Consider the following 18,095-nt stretch of genomic DNA (forward strand, 5'->3'; position numbering starts at 1 on the left):
TCACATAACGGTTCACCATACGTGCATGCTACGGGAATCGCAAACTTTAACACAACTATTCTTTAAATTCACAACTACTCAACTAGCATGACTTTAATATTATCACCTCCATATCTCAAAACAATTATCATGCTTCAATCTTTTCTTAGTATTCAACACACTCAAAAGAAAGTTTCACAAATCTTGAATACCAAGCATATTATTATTAAGCAAATTACCATGCTATTAAGAGACTCTCAAAATAATTTAAGTGAAGCATGAGAGATCAATAGTTTCTTTAAAACAAATCCACCACCGTGCTCTAAAATATCTAAGTGAAGCACATAGAGCAAAATTATAACGCTCAAAAGATATAAGTGAAGCACATAGAGCAAAACTACATAGCTCAAAAGATATAAGTAAAGCATATAGAGTATTCTATCAAATTTTAATTCATGTATGGCTCTCTCAAAAGGTGTGTACAGCAAGGATGATTGTGGCATACTAAGACACAAAGACACAAATAATACAAGACGCTCCAAGCAAAACACATATCATGTTGGTGGATAAAAATATAGCTCCAAGTAAATTACCGATGGAAGTGGACGAAAGAGGGGATGCCTTCCAGGGCATCCCCAAGATTTGACTTTTTGGTGTCCTTGGATTATCTTGTGGGTGCCATGGGCATCCCCAAGCTTAGGCTCTTGCCACTCCTTGTTCCATAATCCATCACAAGAATTCACCCAAAACTTGAAAACTTCACCACACAAAACTTAAAGTAGAAAACTCGTGAGCTCCGTTAGCGAAAGAAAACAAAAGACCACTTCAAGGTACTGTAATGAACTCATTCTTTATTTATATTGGTGTTAAACCTAATGTATTCCAATTTCTCTATGGATTATAAACTATTTTACTAACCATAGATTCATCAAAATAAGCAATCAACACACGAAAAACAGAATCTGTCAAAAACAGAACAGTCTGTAGTAATCTGTAGCTAACGCAAGATCTGGAACCCCAAAAATTCTAAAATAAATTTCTGGGCGTGAGTAATTTATTTATTAATCATCTTCAAAAATAATTAACTAAATATAACTCTTCAAATAAAAATGATAGCAGTTCTCGTGAGCGCTAAAGTTTCTGTTTTTTACAGCAAGTTCAACAAGACTTTCCCCAAGTCTTCCCAACGGTTCTACTTGGCAAAAACACTAATTAAACACAAAAAACACAACCAAAACAGAGGCTAAATAATTTATTTATTACTAAGAAGGAGCAAAAAGCAAGGAATAAAAATAAAATTGGGTTGCCTCCCAACAGGCGCTATCGTTTAACGCCCCTAGCTAGGCATAACAGCGAGGATAGATCTAGGTATTGCCATCTTTGGTAGGCAATTCTTCGATGAGGCATATGTTTCCCTTAGGAATTTCTTTCTTTCTAGTGATTATTAAAATTTTAGGCACAAGATCAAAAAATTCATTTGTAGCAATTGGTTCCTTAATGATATCAAAAAGATTGGGATGAATACTTATAGATTTAAGATCCGCAGTTTCCTTAGATGATTCACCCTTATTTTTAGGAACATACATAAGCTTGGCAATTTTAGTAGGAGGACTTGGAGTATTCTTTACGGAAGAAAAAGCGGTTCCCAAGTTTGTAATAGTGAAGAATCTTCTCTGAACTCTTTTATGTATGATTGGTTATCTTTGCAAGTCTCTTCGAATTATCCATTTGGTTTGGCCAATTAGATTGGTAGTTCTTGCCATGGGAGAAGTGCTTAGCTTTGGGTTCGATCTTGCGGTGTCCTTTCCCAGCGACAGAAGGGGCAGCAAGGCATGTATTGCATCGTTGCCATCAAGGATAACAAGATGGGGTTTATTTCATATTGCATGAATTTATCTCTCTACATCATGTCATCTTGCTTAAAATGTTACTCTGTTTTTAACTTAATACTCTAGATGCATGCTGGATATCAGTCGATGAGTGGAGTAATAGTAGTAGATGCAGAATCGTTTCGGTCTACTTGTCACGGACATGATGCCTATATACATGATCATGCCAAGATATTCTCATAACTATGCTCAATTATGTCAATTGCTCAACAGTAATTTGTTCACCCACCATAGAATACTTATGCTCTTGAGAGAAGCCACTAGTGAAACCTATGGCCCCCGGGTCTATTCTCATCATATCAATCTCTATCACTTTAATCTTGCTTTGCTTTTTTACTTTGCCTTTTAATTTTCACTTTGCATCTCTATACCAAAAATACCAAAAATATTATATCTATCAGATCTCACTCTCGTAAGTGACCGTGAAGGGATTGACAACCCCTAATCACATTGGTTGCGAGTAGCTATCGTTTTGTGCAGGTACGAGGGACTTGAGCGTGGCCTCCTACTGGATTGATACCTTGGTTCTCAAAAACTGAGGGAAATACTTACGCTACTCTGCTGCATCATCCCTTCCTCTTCGCGGAAATCCAACGCAAACTCAAGAGATAGCAAGAAGAATCTCTAGCACCGTTGTCGGGGAGGTTCGCGCAAGTCAAGATTTGACTCCCGACAACGAGCCATTTCTGGCGCCGTTGCCAGGGAGTCTACGCAAAAAGTCAACATACCAAGTACCCATCACAATCCCTATCTCTTGCATTACATTATTTGCCATTTGCCTCTCGTTTTCCTCTACCCCACTTCACCCTTGCCGTTTTATTCGCCCTCTCTCTCTCAACCTCCTTCTCCTTCTCCGCCTCTCTTTTCCGTTTGCCTTTTTCCCGCTCTTGCCTGCTCGTGTGTGTTTGATTGCTTATTTGTCGCGATGGCTCAAGATACTACCAAATTATGTGACTTCACCAATACCAATAATAATGATTTCCTTAGCACTCCAATTGCTCCTCTTGCCAATACTGAATCTTGTGAAATCAATACTGCTTTGTTGAATCTTGTTATGAAAGATCAATTCACCGGCCTTCCTAGTGAAGATGCCGCTACTCATCTGAATAGCTTCGTTGATTTATGTGATATGCAAAAGAAAAAAAGATGTCGATAATGATGTCGTTAAATTGAAGCTATTTCCTTTTTCGCTTAGAGATCGTGCTAAAGCTTGGTTTTCGTCTTTGCCTAAAAATAGTATTGATTCTTGGAACAAGTGCAAAGATGCTTTTATCTCTAAGTATTTCCCTCCCGCTAAGATCATCTCTCTTAGAAACGATATTATGAACTTTAAGCAACTTGATCATGAACATGTTGCACAAGCTTGGGAGAGAATGAAATTAATGATACGTAATTTCCCTACTTATGGTTTGAATTTGTGGATGATTATACCACTTCTCATTAGGGAGATCAACATAAGTAGCAAAAGATTCACAGAAAGAAGCTACTATCTCAGAGTCAAGTCCATATTTAGTGCTAAACTTACGGAAAATATCGATGTCCATAAAAGATTTAACACAATCAAACTTAGGTGTCATAACTGACTCCTTACCTTCGTCGAGGTCCCAATCTTCAGAGTTGCATTTAATTCTATCCAATAAATTCCATTTAAATTCAATAGTCTTCATTATAAAAGAGCCAGCACAAGAAGTATCGAGCATGGTGCGATTGTTTTTTGAAAGCCGAGCAGAAAAACTTTGCATAATTATTTCTCTCGAGAGCTCATGATTGGGGCATGAATATAACATTGATTTAAGCCTCCCCCAAGCTTGAGCGATGCTTTATCCTTTGCGAGGCCAGAAATTATATATATAATTGCGATCACGATGAACAAGATGCATAGGGTGATACTTTTGATGAAATTCCAACTTCAATCTTTTATAGTTCCATGATCTCATATCATCACATAGCCTATACCATATCAATGCGTCTCCCTTCAAAGATAAAGGGAAGACCTTCTTCTTAGCAACATCATCGGGTATACCTGCAAGCTTAAATAATCCACAAACTTCATCCACGTATATTAAGTGCTCATCAGGATGCTTTGTTCCATCTCCTGTAAAAGGGTTAGCTAGCAGTTTTTCCATCATACCCGAAGGAAATTCAAAAGGAGTTTCATTTTCAATAGGTTCAGTAGGTTGAGGAGAAACTCTTTGCTCTACTGGACGGGGTGAAGATACCCCGAACAAGCCCCTCAGAGAATTATTTTCCATAGTAGCAAGTGACAGTAAATTTCAGCACACTATATAAATTTTTCCTTACCAAATTCCACCTACCAATGGCGCTACACTCCCCGGCAACGGTGCCAGAAAAGAGTCTTGATGACCCACAAGTATAGGGTATCTATCATAGTCCTTTCGATAAGTAAGAGTGTCGAACCCAACGAGGAGCAGAAGGAAATGATAAGCGGTTTTCAGCAAGGTATTCTCTGCAAGTACTGAAATAAGTGGTAACAGATAGTTTTGTGACAAGATAAATGGTAACGAGCAACAAGTAACAAAAGTAAATAAAGTGCAGCAAGATGGCCCAATCCTTTTGTAGCAAAGGACAAGCCGGAACAAACTCTTATAATAGGAAAAGCACTCCCGAGGACACATGAGAATATCGTCAAGCTAGTTTTCATCACGTTCATATGATTCGCGTTCAATACTTTGATAATTTGATATGTGGGTGGACCGGTGCTTGGGTGCTATTCTTACTTGAACAAGCATCCCACTTATGATTAACCTCTATTGCAAGCATCCGCAACTACAACAAAAGTATTAAGGTAAACCTAACCATAGCATGAAACATGTGGATCCAAATCAGCCCCTTACGAAGCAACGCATAAACTAGGGTTTAAGCTTCTGTCACTCTAGCAACCCATCATCTACTTATTACTTCCCAATGCCTTCCTCTAGGCCCAAATAATGGTGAAGTGTTATGTAGTCGACATTCACATAACACCACTAGAGGCTAGACAACATACATCTTATCAAAATATCAAATGAATACCAAATTCACATGACTACTAATAGCAAGCCTTCTCCCTTGTCCTCAGGAACAAACGTAATTACTCACAAAGCATATTCATGTTCATAATCAGAGGGGTAATAATATGCATATAGGATCTGAACATATGATCTTCCACCAAATAAACCAACTACCTTCAACTACAAGGAGTAATCAACAATACTAGCAACCTACTAGCACCAATCCCGGACATTGAGACAAGAATTGGATACAAGAGATGAACTAGGGTTTGGAGATGAGATGGTGCTGGTGAAGATGTTGATGGAGATTGCACTCTCCCGATGAGAGGAGCGTTGATGATGACGATGGTGATGATTTCCCCCTCCCAGAGGGAAGTATCCCCGGCAGAACAGCTCTATCGAAGCTCTAGATTGGTTCTGCCAAGGTTTTGCCTCGTGGCGGTGGAGTCTCATCCCGAAAAGTTCCTTCTTATTTTCTTCTCATCGAAAGACTTCATATAGGAGAAGATGGACGTCGGAGAGGCACCAGGGGGGCCACGAGGTAGGGGGCGCGCCCTAGAGGGGGCGCCCCCCACCCTCGTGAGCAGGGTGTGGGCCCCCTGGCCTTCATCTTTGGCAAGGATTTTTCTTTATTAATTTTAAGATGTTCCGTGGAGTTTCAGGACTTTTGGAGTTGTGCAGAATAGGTCTCTAATATTTGCTCCTTTTCCAGCCCAGAATTCCAGCTGCCGGCATTCTCCCTCCGTATGTAAACCTTGTAAAATAAGAGAGAATAGCCATAAGTATTGTGACATAATGTGAAATAATAGTACATAATGGAATAAATATCGATATAAAAGCATGATGCAAAATGGACGTATCAACTCCCCCAAGCTTAGACCTCGCTTGTCCTCAAGCGAAAAGCCGATAACAATAAATATGTCCTCATGTTTAGAGGTAGAGGCGTCGATAAAAATAAAATACGGACATGAAGGCATCATGATTATTCTCATAACAGCAACATATATAGGTTTTGTCATATGATTACTAATGTTCAAGTGATGATCTATTCACAATGCAAAAGTATAAATCATAAACCTTATTGGGCTCCGACAAACTATAATCTCAGTCATTGAAGCAATTGCAATTTATCATAACATTGGAAAGACTCTATGTCAGAGCTAAAAAGCAAGTCCACATACTCAACTATCATTTAGTCCTCCATAATTGCTAACACTCACGCAATACTTGTGGTTACGGAGTTTTAATCAGACACAGAGAAAGATAGGGGCTTATAGTTTTGCCCCACAACCTTTTACCTCAAGGGTAATGTCAACAATAATGGTTCATGCTCCTCTACATCCAATTATATATATATATATCATGTTCTTTCCAACATGCTGAGCTTGCCGAAGGATAAAATGAAAAAGGAAAGGTGAAGATCACCATGACTCTTGCATAAGGTAGAAGATAATAATAAAGGATAGGTCATTCGCAGAGGGAAGCAGAGGTTGCCATGCGCTTTTATGGTTGGATGCACAAAATCTCAATGCGAAAGAACGTCACTTTATATTGCCCCTTGTGATATGAACCTTTATTATGCAGTCTGTCGCTTTTATTACTTCCACATCACAAGATCGTATAAAGCTTATTTCTCCCACACCAATCAATCATACATATTTAGAGCAATTTTTATTGCTTTGCACCGATGACAACTTACTTGAAGGATCTTACTCGATCCATAGGTAGATATGGTGGACTCTCATGGCAAAACTGGTTTAAGGGTATCTGGAAGCACAAGTAGTATTTCTACTTGGTGCTGAGAATTTGGCTAGCATGAGGGGGAAAGGCAAGCTCAACAACTTAGAGGATCCATGACAACATACCTTATCTCAGATATAAGAAAGACATAACTCATTACGTTGTCTTCCTTGTCCAACATCAACTCTTTAGCATATCATATTTTAATGAGTGCTCCCAATCATAAAAGATGTCAATGATAATATATCTATATGTGAAACCTCTCTTTCCTTATTACTTCCTATTAATTGCAACAATGACCAAAGCTATGTCTGCCAACTCCCAACAACTTTTAATCATCATACTCTTTCTATGTGAAGTCATTACCCTCAATAAGATCAATATGAACTTTTTGTTTCTTTTTATTCTTTTTCTCTTTTCTTTTATTCAGCCAAGATCATGGCAAAAAAATCAAGCCCTTGACTCAACACTAATCTTTATTATGTATAGCTCACGAACTCGATTACAAAGAAAGATCACAAAGAAAACTCAAAACTAGATCATGCCATAAACTTTATTCTACTAGATCAAGATACTACTAATAGGATCGAACTGAGAAAAAACGGTAAAGATAGGAGTTGTGATTGTGATACGATACCGGGGCACCTCCCCCAAGCTTGGCAGTTGCCAAGGGGAGTGCCCATACCCATGTGATTATATCTCCTTTGTCGGTGAAGAAGGTGGAGGTGTTGTAGATGATGCGGGCGTTGCATCCATCTTCCAAGGCATAGGTTCTCCATCATAGAAAGGTGATCGAATCTCCGGGATCCTCAAGTCTGCAGCCAAACTCATCCTTTTGAATCTATATTCATACTCATAGTTTTGGTTTTGCAGGTCATAGATTTGGGCTTGGAGGTGCTCGATCTTCTCATGAAGCTTGAAGATAGTCTCCCCGATGTTGTCAGCATCCAACTTGTGGTTGCTAGTGAACTCCGCAATCATCATGTGGTTAGAGTTGAGTCCATGTTCCACCATCCCTTGGCACTTGAAAACTTGTTGCTCCACTGCTTCAAGCCTCGTCTCCATGCTTCTGGTCCCCTTTGGTCCCTCTTCATCACGGATGTGCAGCAACCCATCACACAACTCAATGGTTTGAGGGTGTCGCAGCACCTCCGCGAGGTAAGGGTTGATGACCTTCTCAAAGAACTTGTCCTTGGAGGCGCTTGGGGCCGTCATGATAACCAAGATCTGTCAGAAAAACAGCTCAAAACAAGAACAGAGGAGGTTTGCATGATACGGGAGTCAAAACCTTCGGGAGGTTATATAATGAATTTTTACCGACCAAAATACATAACGTGCAAGAAAACAGAGTCCGGAAGGCACACGAGGTGCTCACGAGGTAGGGGGCGCGCCCAGAGGGGTAGGGCGCGCCCACCACCCTCGTGTACTTCCCGGACTGCTACTTATTTTTCTATTTTTCTAAATATTCCAAAACGGAGAAATATTGCCTTAAAAATTGTTTTGGAGTCGGTTTACTTACCATACCACATACCTATTCCTTTTTCGGAGTCTGAAACGGTCTGGAAGGTGTCCCTTATGTATTCCTCCGGGGTTACGGTTTCAATAATATTGGTTTCAACATTTATGGGATTACCTAAGATATAATGTTTGATTCTTTGACCGTTTACCACCTTCGGATTTGTGCCCTCAAAGTTGTTGATCTTTATGGCACCAGAACGATAGACCTCTTCGATAAAATAGGGGCCTTCCCATTTAGAGAGAAGTTTGCCTGCAAAAAATCTTAAACAAGAGTTGTATAGCAATACATAATCACCTGCATTAAACTCACGCTTTTGTATCCTTTTGTCATGCCATCTTTTAACTTTTTCTTTAAACAACTTGGCATTTTCATAAGCTTGGGTTCTCCATTCATCAAGTGAGCTAATATCAAATAACCTCTTCTCACCAGCAAGTTTAAAATCATAGTTGAGCTCTTTAATAGCCCAATACGCCTTATGTTCTAGTTCGAGAGGTAAGTGACATGCTTTTCCATAAACCATTTTATACGGAGACATACCCCTAGGATTTTTGTATGCAGTTCTATAAGCCCATAATGCGTCATCAAGTTTCTTGGACCAATTCTTTCTAGACCTATTAACAGTCTTTTGCAAAATTAATTTGAGCTCTCTATTGCTCAACTCTACTTGACCACTAGACTGAGGGTGATAAGGAGATGCAATTCTATGATTAACATCATATTTAGCAAGCATTTTACGGAAAGCACCATGAATAAAGTGTGAACCACCATCAGTCATTAAATATCTAGGGAATCCAAACCTCGAAAAAAAACTTCTTTAAGCATTTTAATAGAAATGTTATGATCAGCACTACTAGTTGGAATAGCTTCCACCCACTTAGTAACATAATCAACAGCAACTAAAATATGAGTATATCCATTAGAGGCAGGAAAAGGTCCCATATAATCAAAGCCCCAAACATCAAATGGTTCAATAATGAGTCAATAATTCATAGGCATTTCTTTACGTCTACTAATATTACCAATTCTTTGACATTCATCACAAGATAAGACAAACTTACGGGCATCCTTGAAGAGAGTAAGCCAATAAAAACCAGATTGCAATACCTTATGTGCAGTTCTATCTCCAGCGTGGTGTCCTCCATAAGACTCGGAGTGACACTTGCGTAGGATCTGTTCCTGTTCATGCTCAGGTACACAACGTCTAATAACACCATCTACTCCTTCTTTATAAAGATGTGGGTCATCCCAAAAGTAATGTCTCAAGTCATAGAAAAACTTTTTCTTTTGTTGGTATGTGAAGCTAGGTGGTATAAATTTAGCAACAATATAATTAGCATAATCAGCATACCAAGGAGTACTATGAGAGGTACTTATAACATTTAATTGTTCATCAGGAAAGCTATCTTTAATAGGTAGTGGGTCATCAAGAACATTCTCTAACCTAGACAAGTTGTCTGCAATGGGGTTCTCATCTCCCTTTCTATCAACAATATGCAAATCAAATTCTTGTAGCAAGAGAACCCATCTAATAAGTCTAGGTTTAGCATATTTCTTTTTCATAAGGTATTTAATAGCAGCGTGATCAGTGTGAATAGTTACTTTAGAATCAACAATATAAGGTCTGAACTTATCACAAGCAAATACAACTGCTAAAAGCTCTTCTTCAGTAGTAGCATAATTTCTTTGAGAATTGTCTAGAGTCTTACTAGCATAATGAATAACATTTAGTTTCTTATCAACTCTTCGCCCTAGAACAGCACCTACAGCCACTACAAGAAACTTGTTAATGCATGACGGATTTCCCCTGACAGTTTTGAAAACCGTCATGAACAGCCTCGTACGGCCCCACAGGCCCGTCAAAAGCCCTCCTAAAGCCCTAAACTTTTACCCGTATAAAACTTAACCCTAACACACTTCCCCGTCCCCAGTCTCTTCCCCATCCGCCGCTGCCACACCTGGCCTCTCCTTGTCCCCGTCCTCCGCCGCCACACCTTGCCTCTTTTCGTCCCCGTCCTCCGCCGCCATGCCTCTGCTTGTCCCCGCCCTCCTCCCCCACCTCTCTGCCTCCAACTGATGACGGCAGCCCGAGATCCATGGCGACGATGGTTGCAGCGGCCCCATCAAAGCGGCGGCCAAACCTAGCCGATGCGGCGCGCCGGCAATGGATCTGACCAGGGGCCTCCCTCCCCTGTCTCCCAGGTCGTGCAACTGCCTCTCCATCCGGAGGTTCGGAGCATCAAGCGTAGGACAAGGAGAGGACGACGACCATGACTTGCGGGAGGCCGAGCTTGACCATGCCGGCGACGACGAGGCCCCGCACAAGGTCCGTCCCTACTTCCCCCTCGTCTCCTCTCCTTCATTCCTTCTTTCTCCCATCCCCAATCAATTATTTTTTTGATTTGATTCAGATCAACGGGAGCTCTCCGCCTCTCCAATTCCTTGAGGGACGACCGGGACCCCATGCTCGAGCTCGGCGAGCTGGACGAGTTCGACCACCATGATTCCCCACAGAACAAGGTCGACCCTCTCGCTCTGTTTTTCTTTTCTTTCCAAGTGATTGCTCTCAAATTTTCTTGGACTGAACCTGATGCAGAAAACGTGGCCACTTCCTTTCCTCATACTCGCATGTTACAGCCAACGACAGAGTAGCACATGTGGCTATTTCCATCTTCTTTTCTCAGCGTGCAGGCACTAGCAGTGTAGAAATCGTGAGGTCTGCTAGTTAGTTAAGCAACTACTAGTTTATTTTAGCAAGTAAACGCCCATGAGATGCTCCTGTTGGTTCCTTGCTACTCTGTGCATGTAGCAAGGATGTAATTGCTAGCGGGGCAGGTGATGATGCTATCTGCCTTTTCGCTGAGTAGAAGAGTAATATCATATCTTATCCTTCCACTGAACATTCAAATCTCATGACTCTTGATTTATCTCTATGGGGTCTACTTAGCTGACCATTTTGTCCAAGTTACATTTGTGGCAAATAGTGGGGTGTGATGTTCCAACATGTATTGCATACTTTAGTAGACAAGACTGTAATTTATTTTAGCATCAAGGATGATGTTGTTCATACTTGTTTTGTTCAGACTTTCCTGGATTCCGTAGTTCTATATTTTTCTTGCTTCATGAAAGTAGCCATCATATGTTTTGTTGTGATATTGGTTGGTCAATGCCTGAATACAGAGTTGTATTTATTGATATACCAGATTTGCATTTCGAGGATAAATCGCGATATATAGAACATATTTTTTACTTTACTAGAATTTTGAACTTAGAACAGACACTTGCCAATGGCAATAGTATTTTTTATGCCCAACGGCCTTGCAGCTATTCAAATATCAAAAGCTCAACATGCACGTTCCTTCTATTAAGTTTAATTAAATATTTACAATAAAACATGTCTTGATGTCTATTGTCAAGGGCTAATGTTGTTGTCCGGAAGCAACTCCAGGAACCAGCTTCGAATAGCTCTTGTATTCATCTGGAATTTGATATTTCAGGCACAGGTCTTGTGTAAGTTTCTTGGTATTTATTACGGATCCAAAATATGTAAAGTTTCTCTATTGCTTGTCCATGTGGTTCCACTTCAGACTATTCAGAAGCATCTTGTGAGCCAAGTGCTATGTAGTGTTTAGTTTTCAAAACTTCAATTGTTGCATTTAGTTTTCCTGATGTAGTTTTGATCTTTTATTCCCAACTTAAATAAAAGAAAGTGTAGCAATTTATGCTTGCAATTCTTTTGCCATGAAGTTATACTAGATCTACTATCCCAATAATTTTTTGTTTCCTGAATCTACACCAAAGGCCTACATCTAGACACGTTGTAAAAAGAAAACTTTTTCAGCATTGTACTCTATTTTACTTATTACAAACTGGTGTAGGGTTAGATATCTATACTGCCTGAAGCTTAGTCATCTTAAAATAGTTCAGCCATAGTTTGTATCTACACTTGTACCTAGCTGATAATTCTTTTCACTTATCCAGATTTGTCCACATGCTGGTTAATAGGTTTTTTATGCCTTTGTTTAGTGCAGGTTCCAAGAAATCAGAGGCTCCTTTTTCAAATCGGATACACAGAGAAATACATGGAGAAATCAGGGGCTCCTTTTTCAGATCGGTTCCAAGAAAATGCAGAGTTATGTAGTAATTTTTGTTTAGAGGCTCCTTTTTCAGATCTGTTCCAAGAAAATGCAAAGTGATGTAGTAATAATGTTTGTTAATACTTGATGAGCTATCTATGTAAATATGTATTTTGGTATCTGAACATTGCCATGATTGTAATAATTTGGGTTGTTATGTGAAAATTAAATTTTATTTATGGCTTTGTTTGAATATTAGGCGTGAAATTTATAGATAACAAAAATATCTAACTGTTATCTCCACCTGATGTGGGTTAAGAAGGAAAATGCAAAAACAATTGTCCAGTAGCGTCCATGTAGGATGCCATGTCATTCCAATTGGTCAAGAAAAAAATCCGACATGGTGTATGTCCATGACGGCTTGTTCTGTCACAAAAGATTGGGCTTGGGCGGGCCTGGCACAGATCCATGATGGCTAAGAACTGTCATGGAAGCTACCATGTCAAATTATGACGCGATATACATGACGGATTTCAAATCCGTCATGGAAGGCCACCCATGACAGTTTTTGATTGATCAGTGACGGACTAGATCTGTCATGTATTAACAGGATTCTTGTAGTGAGCATAATCACTAGCATCACACATAATTTCAAAGGGTAAATTCCAATCAGGTGGCTGAACAACAGGTGCAGAGACTAATGCTTTCTTAAGTGTTTAAAATGCTTCCACACAATCATCATCAAAGACAAATGGTATATCTTTTTGCAATAAATTAGTCAGAGGCCGAGAAATTTTTTAGAAGTCCTTAATGAACCTCCTATAAAATCCGGCGTGACCAAGGAAACTTCTTATACCTTTGATGTCCTTGGGACATGGCATCTTTTCGACATCATCGACCTTGGCTTTATCAACTTCAATACCTCTTTCGGAAACTTTATGCCCCAAGACAATACCTTCATTAACCATAAAGTGGCACTTTTCCCAATTCAAGACAAGATTAGTTTCTTCACATCTCTGCAAAACTCGATCAAGATTGCTCAAGCAATCATCAAAAGAGGAACCGTAGACGGAAAAATCATCCATGAAAACCTCACAAATCATTTCACAAAAGTCGGAGAATATAGCCATCATGCATCTTTGAAAGGTAGCAGGTGCATTACATAAACCAAAAGGCATACGTCTATAAGCAAAAGTACCAAAAGGGCATGTAAAAGTAGTCTTTGATTGATCTCTAGCCGACACAGGTATTTGAGAGAAACCAGAATAACCATCTAGAAAGCAATAATGTGTATGTTTGCATAATATTTCTAGCATTTGATCAATAAAAGGTAAGGGGTAATGATCTTTCTTAGTAGCCTTATTTAATTTACGGAAATCAATTACCATCCTATAACCTGTAATAATTCTTTGTGGAATCAATTCATCCTTATCATTAGGAACAACAGTAATACCTCCCTTCTTAGGGACACAATGGACATGACTTACCCACTGACTATCAGCAACGGGATAAATTATACCTGCCTCCAGAAGCTTGAGTATTTCTTTTCTTACCACTTCTTTCATTTTAGGATTCAAACGTCGTTGAGGATCACGAACTGGTTTGGCATCTACTTCCAAATTTATTTTATGTTGACATAGAGTGGGACTAATGCCCTTAAGATCATCAAGAGTATATCCAATAGCAGCAGGATGCTTCTTCAGAGTTTTCAATAATCTTTCTTCTTCATGCTCTATAAGGTTAGCACTAATAATAATAGGATATATCTTCTTTTCATCAAGATAAGCATATTTAACATTATCAGGCAATGGTTTAAGCTCAAATATGGGATCACCCTTGGGTGGAGGAGGATCCCCTAAAATTTTAACAGGTAGATTGTGTTGTAGAATAGGTTCTTGTTTAAAGAATACTTCATCTATTTCCCTTCTTTCATTCATGAACATATCATTTTCATGTTCTAGCAAATAGTGTTCTAAAGGATCACTAGGAGGTACGGCAATAGAAGCAAGACCAATAATTTCATCCTTACTAGGTAATTCTTCCTCATGATGTTGTTCACTAAATTTAGAGAAATTAAACTCATGAACCATATCACCTAAGCCAATAGTAACAACATTCTTTTTGCAATCTATCCTAGCATTAACAGTGTTCAAGAAGGGTCTACCAAATATAATGGGACAAAAGCTATCTTGGGGAGAAGTAAGAACAAGAAAATCAGCAGGATATTTAGTTTTCCCACACAAGACTTCAACATCTCTAACAATTCCAATTGGTGAAATAGTATCCCTATTGGCAAGTTTAATTGTGACATCAATACCTTCTAACTCAGCAGGTGTAATTTCATTCTTAATTTCTTCGTATAAAGTATGCAGTATAACACTAGCACTCGCACCCATATCACATAAGCCATGATAACAATGATCTCCTATTTTAACAGAAATAACAGGCACGCCTACCACAGGTCTATGTTTATCTTTAGCACAAGGTTTAGCAATTCTAGCAGTTTCACCTTCGAACTGAATAACATGCCCATCAATATTATGATACAAGAGATCTTTAACAATAGCAATATTAGGTTCTACTTTAACTTGCTCAGGGGGTGTATAAGTTCTAATATTTCTTTTACGAACAACAGTTGAAGCTTTAGCATGATCCTTTACTCTAACAGGTAAAGGTGGTTTGTCAACATAAGAAGTAGGAACAATAGGATCATTATAAGTGACAGTCTTTTCTTCAACTTTAATAGGTGCAACTACTTTTACTTCTATGGGAGGATGATATTTAAACCACTTCTCCTTAGGGAGATCAACATAAGTAGCAAAAGATTCACAGAAAGAAGCTACTATCTCAGAGTCAAGTCCATATTTAGTGCTAAACTTACGGAAAATATCGGTGTCCATAAAAGATTTAACACAATCAAACTTAGGTTTCATACCTGACTCCTTACCTTCGTCGAGGTCCCAATCTTCAGAGTTGCATTTAATTCTATCCAATAAATTCCATTTAAATTCAATAGTCTTCATTATAAAAGAGCCAGCACAAGAAGTATCGAGCATGGTGCGATTGTTTTCAGAAAGCCGAGCAGAAAAACTTTGCATAATTATTTCTCTCGAGAGCTCATGATTGGGGCATGAATATAACATTGATTTAAGCCTCCCCCAAGCTTGAGCGATGCTTTATCCTTTGCGAGGCCAGAAATTATATATATAATTGCGATCACGATGAACAAGATGCATAGGGTGATACTTTTGATGAAATTCCAACTTCAATCTTTTATAGTTCCATGATCTCATATCATCACATAGCCTATACCATATCAATGCGTCTCCCTTCAAAGATAAAGGGAAGACCTTCTTCTTAGCAACATCATCGGGTATACCTGCAAGCTTAAATAATCCACAAACTTCATCCACGTATATTAAGTGCTCATCAGGATGCTTTGTTCCATCTCCTGTAAAAGGGTTAGCTAGCAGTTTTTCCATCATACCCGAAGGAAATTCAAAAGGAGTTTCATTTTCAATAGGTTCAGTAGGTTGAGGAGCAACTCTTTGCTCTACTGGACGGGGTGAAGATACCCGGAACAAGCCCCTCAGAGAATTACTTTCCATAGTAGCAAGTGACAGTAAATTTCAGCACACTATATAAATTTTTCCTTACCAAATTCCACCTACCAAAGGCGCTACACTCCCCGGCAACGGCGCCAGAAAAGAGTCTTGATGACCCACAAGTATAGGGGATCTATCATAGTCCTTTCGATAAGTAAGAGTGTCGAACCCAACGAGGAGCAGAAGGAAATGATAAGCGGTTTTCAGCAAGGTATTCTCTGCAAGTACTGAAATAAGTGGTAACAGATAGTTTTGTGACAAGATAAATGGTAACGAGCAACAAGTAACAAAAGTAAATAAAGTGCAGCAAGATGGCCCAATCCTTTTGTAGCAAAGGACAAGCCGGGACAAACTCTTATAATAGGAAAAGCACTCCCGAGGACACATGAGAATATCGTCAAGCTAGTTTTCATCACGTTCATATGATTCGCATTCAATACTTTGATAATTTGATATGTGGGTGGACCGGTGCTTGGGTGCTGTTCTTACTTGAACAAGCATCCCACTTATGATTAACCTCTATTGCAAGCATCCGCAACTACAACAAAAGTATTAAGGTAAACCTAACCATAGCATGAAACATGTGGATCCAAATCAGCCCCTTACGAAGCAACGCATAAACTAGGGTTTAAGCTTCTGTCACTCTAGCAACCCATCATCTACTTATTACTTCCCAATGCCTTCCTCTAGGCCCAAATAATGGTGAAGTGTTATGTAGTCGATGTTCACATAACACCACTAGAGGCTAGACAACATACATCTTATCAAAATATCAAATGAATACCAAATTCACATGACTACTAATGGCAAGACTTCTCCCCTGTCCTCAGGAACAAACGTAATTACTCACAAAGCATATTCATGTTCATAATCAGAGGGGTAATAATATGCATATAGGATCTGAACATATGATCTTCCACCAAATAAACCAACTAGCATCAACTACAAGGAGTAATCAACACTACTAGCAACCTACTAGCACCAATCCCGGACTTTGAGACAAGAATTGGATACAAGAGATGAACTAGGATTTGGAGATGAGATGATGCTGGTGAACATGTTGATGGAGATTGCCCTCTCCCGATGAGAGGAGCGTTGATGATGACGATGGTGATGATTTCCCCCTCCCGGAGGGAAGTATCCCCGGCAGAACAGCTCTGCCGGAGCTCTAGATTGGTTCCGCCAAGGTTCCACCTCGTGGCGGCGGAGTCTCGTCCCGAAAAGTTCCTTCTTATTTTTTTCTCATCGAAAGACTTCATATAGGAGAAGATGGACATCGGAGAGTCACCAGGGGGCCCACGAGGTAGGGGGCGCCCTAGGGGGTGCCCCCCACCCTCGTGAGCAGGGTGTGGGCCCCCTGGCCTTCATCTTTGGCAAGGATTTTTCTTTATTTATTTTAAGATGTTCCGTGGAGTTTCCGGACTTTTGGAGTTGCGCAGAATAGGTCTTTAATATTTGCTCCTTTTCCAGCCCAGAATTCCAGCTACCGGCATTCTCCCTCCTTATGTAAACCTTGTAAAATAAGAGAGAATAGCCATAAGTATTGTGACATAAAGTGAAATAACAGTCCATAATGCAATAAATATCGATATAAAAGCATGATGCAAAATGGACGTATCAGGGTCCCGTTCGTCATTGACTCAGACTAACTAAACAGGATTTATTAGTTTAATTAGTTAATTAGGTTAACTAAGTTTCATTAGCTTAATTAAACGTAATTAATTAAGTTAATTAACTAATTATTATTATTATTAATTAATCTTTCTATTTATTTTTTTATTTATTTTGTTTTTCCAGGGGACTGGGCCCCACATGGCAGTGGCCCTGGGGCCAACCGGGGGCTGGTTAGCGGGTGCGCAGGCGTGCGCGTCTACGGGCACAGGCCAGCTGGCCGGCCGGAGCTACGAGGGCCGCAACGGCGGCCGGAGATGGGCTGGGGCAGCGGCCAGCAGTGATAGGCGGAGGCAATCGCAGGTAGCAAAGCAGCAAAAGAGCAAGCAGTGGCAAGATGCAGAGGAGAGGAGCACGACATCGAGCATGGCGGTTGCACGAACGCGCAGGGCAGCAGCAGGGCAGCGGCGGCGGCAAGCAACGGCAACAGAGGCTGTGCGCGGACGGCGAGCAGCACGGGCGGGGCGACAACGCCGGTAGCGAAAGGCGCGGTGGAGGCGAAGGGCGCCGGCGGGGGCATGCGCGAGCGACAGGGCTGGCGCGCGGGTCGGGCGCGAGCGGTGTGGGGAGCGCGCGCACTGGGCGCGGGTAGACCGGGCCGCGGCTGG

This window comes from Triticum dicoccoides, chromosome 2A, assembly GCF_002162155.2.
Source record: "Triticum dicoccoides isolate Atlit2015 ecotype Zavitan chromosome 2A, WEW_v2.0, whole genome shotgun sequence".
NCBI lineage: Eukaryota > Viridiplantae > Streptophyta > Magnoliopsida > Poales > Poaceae > Triticum > Triticum dicoccoides.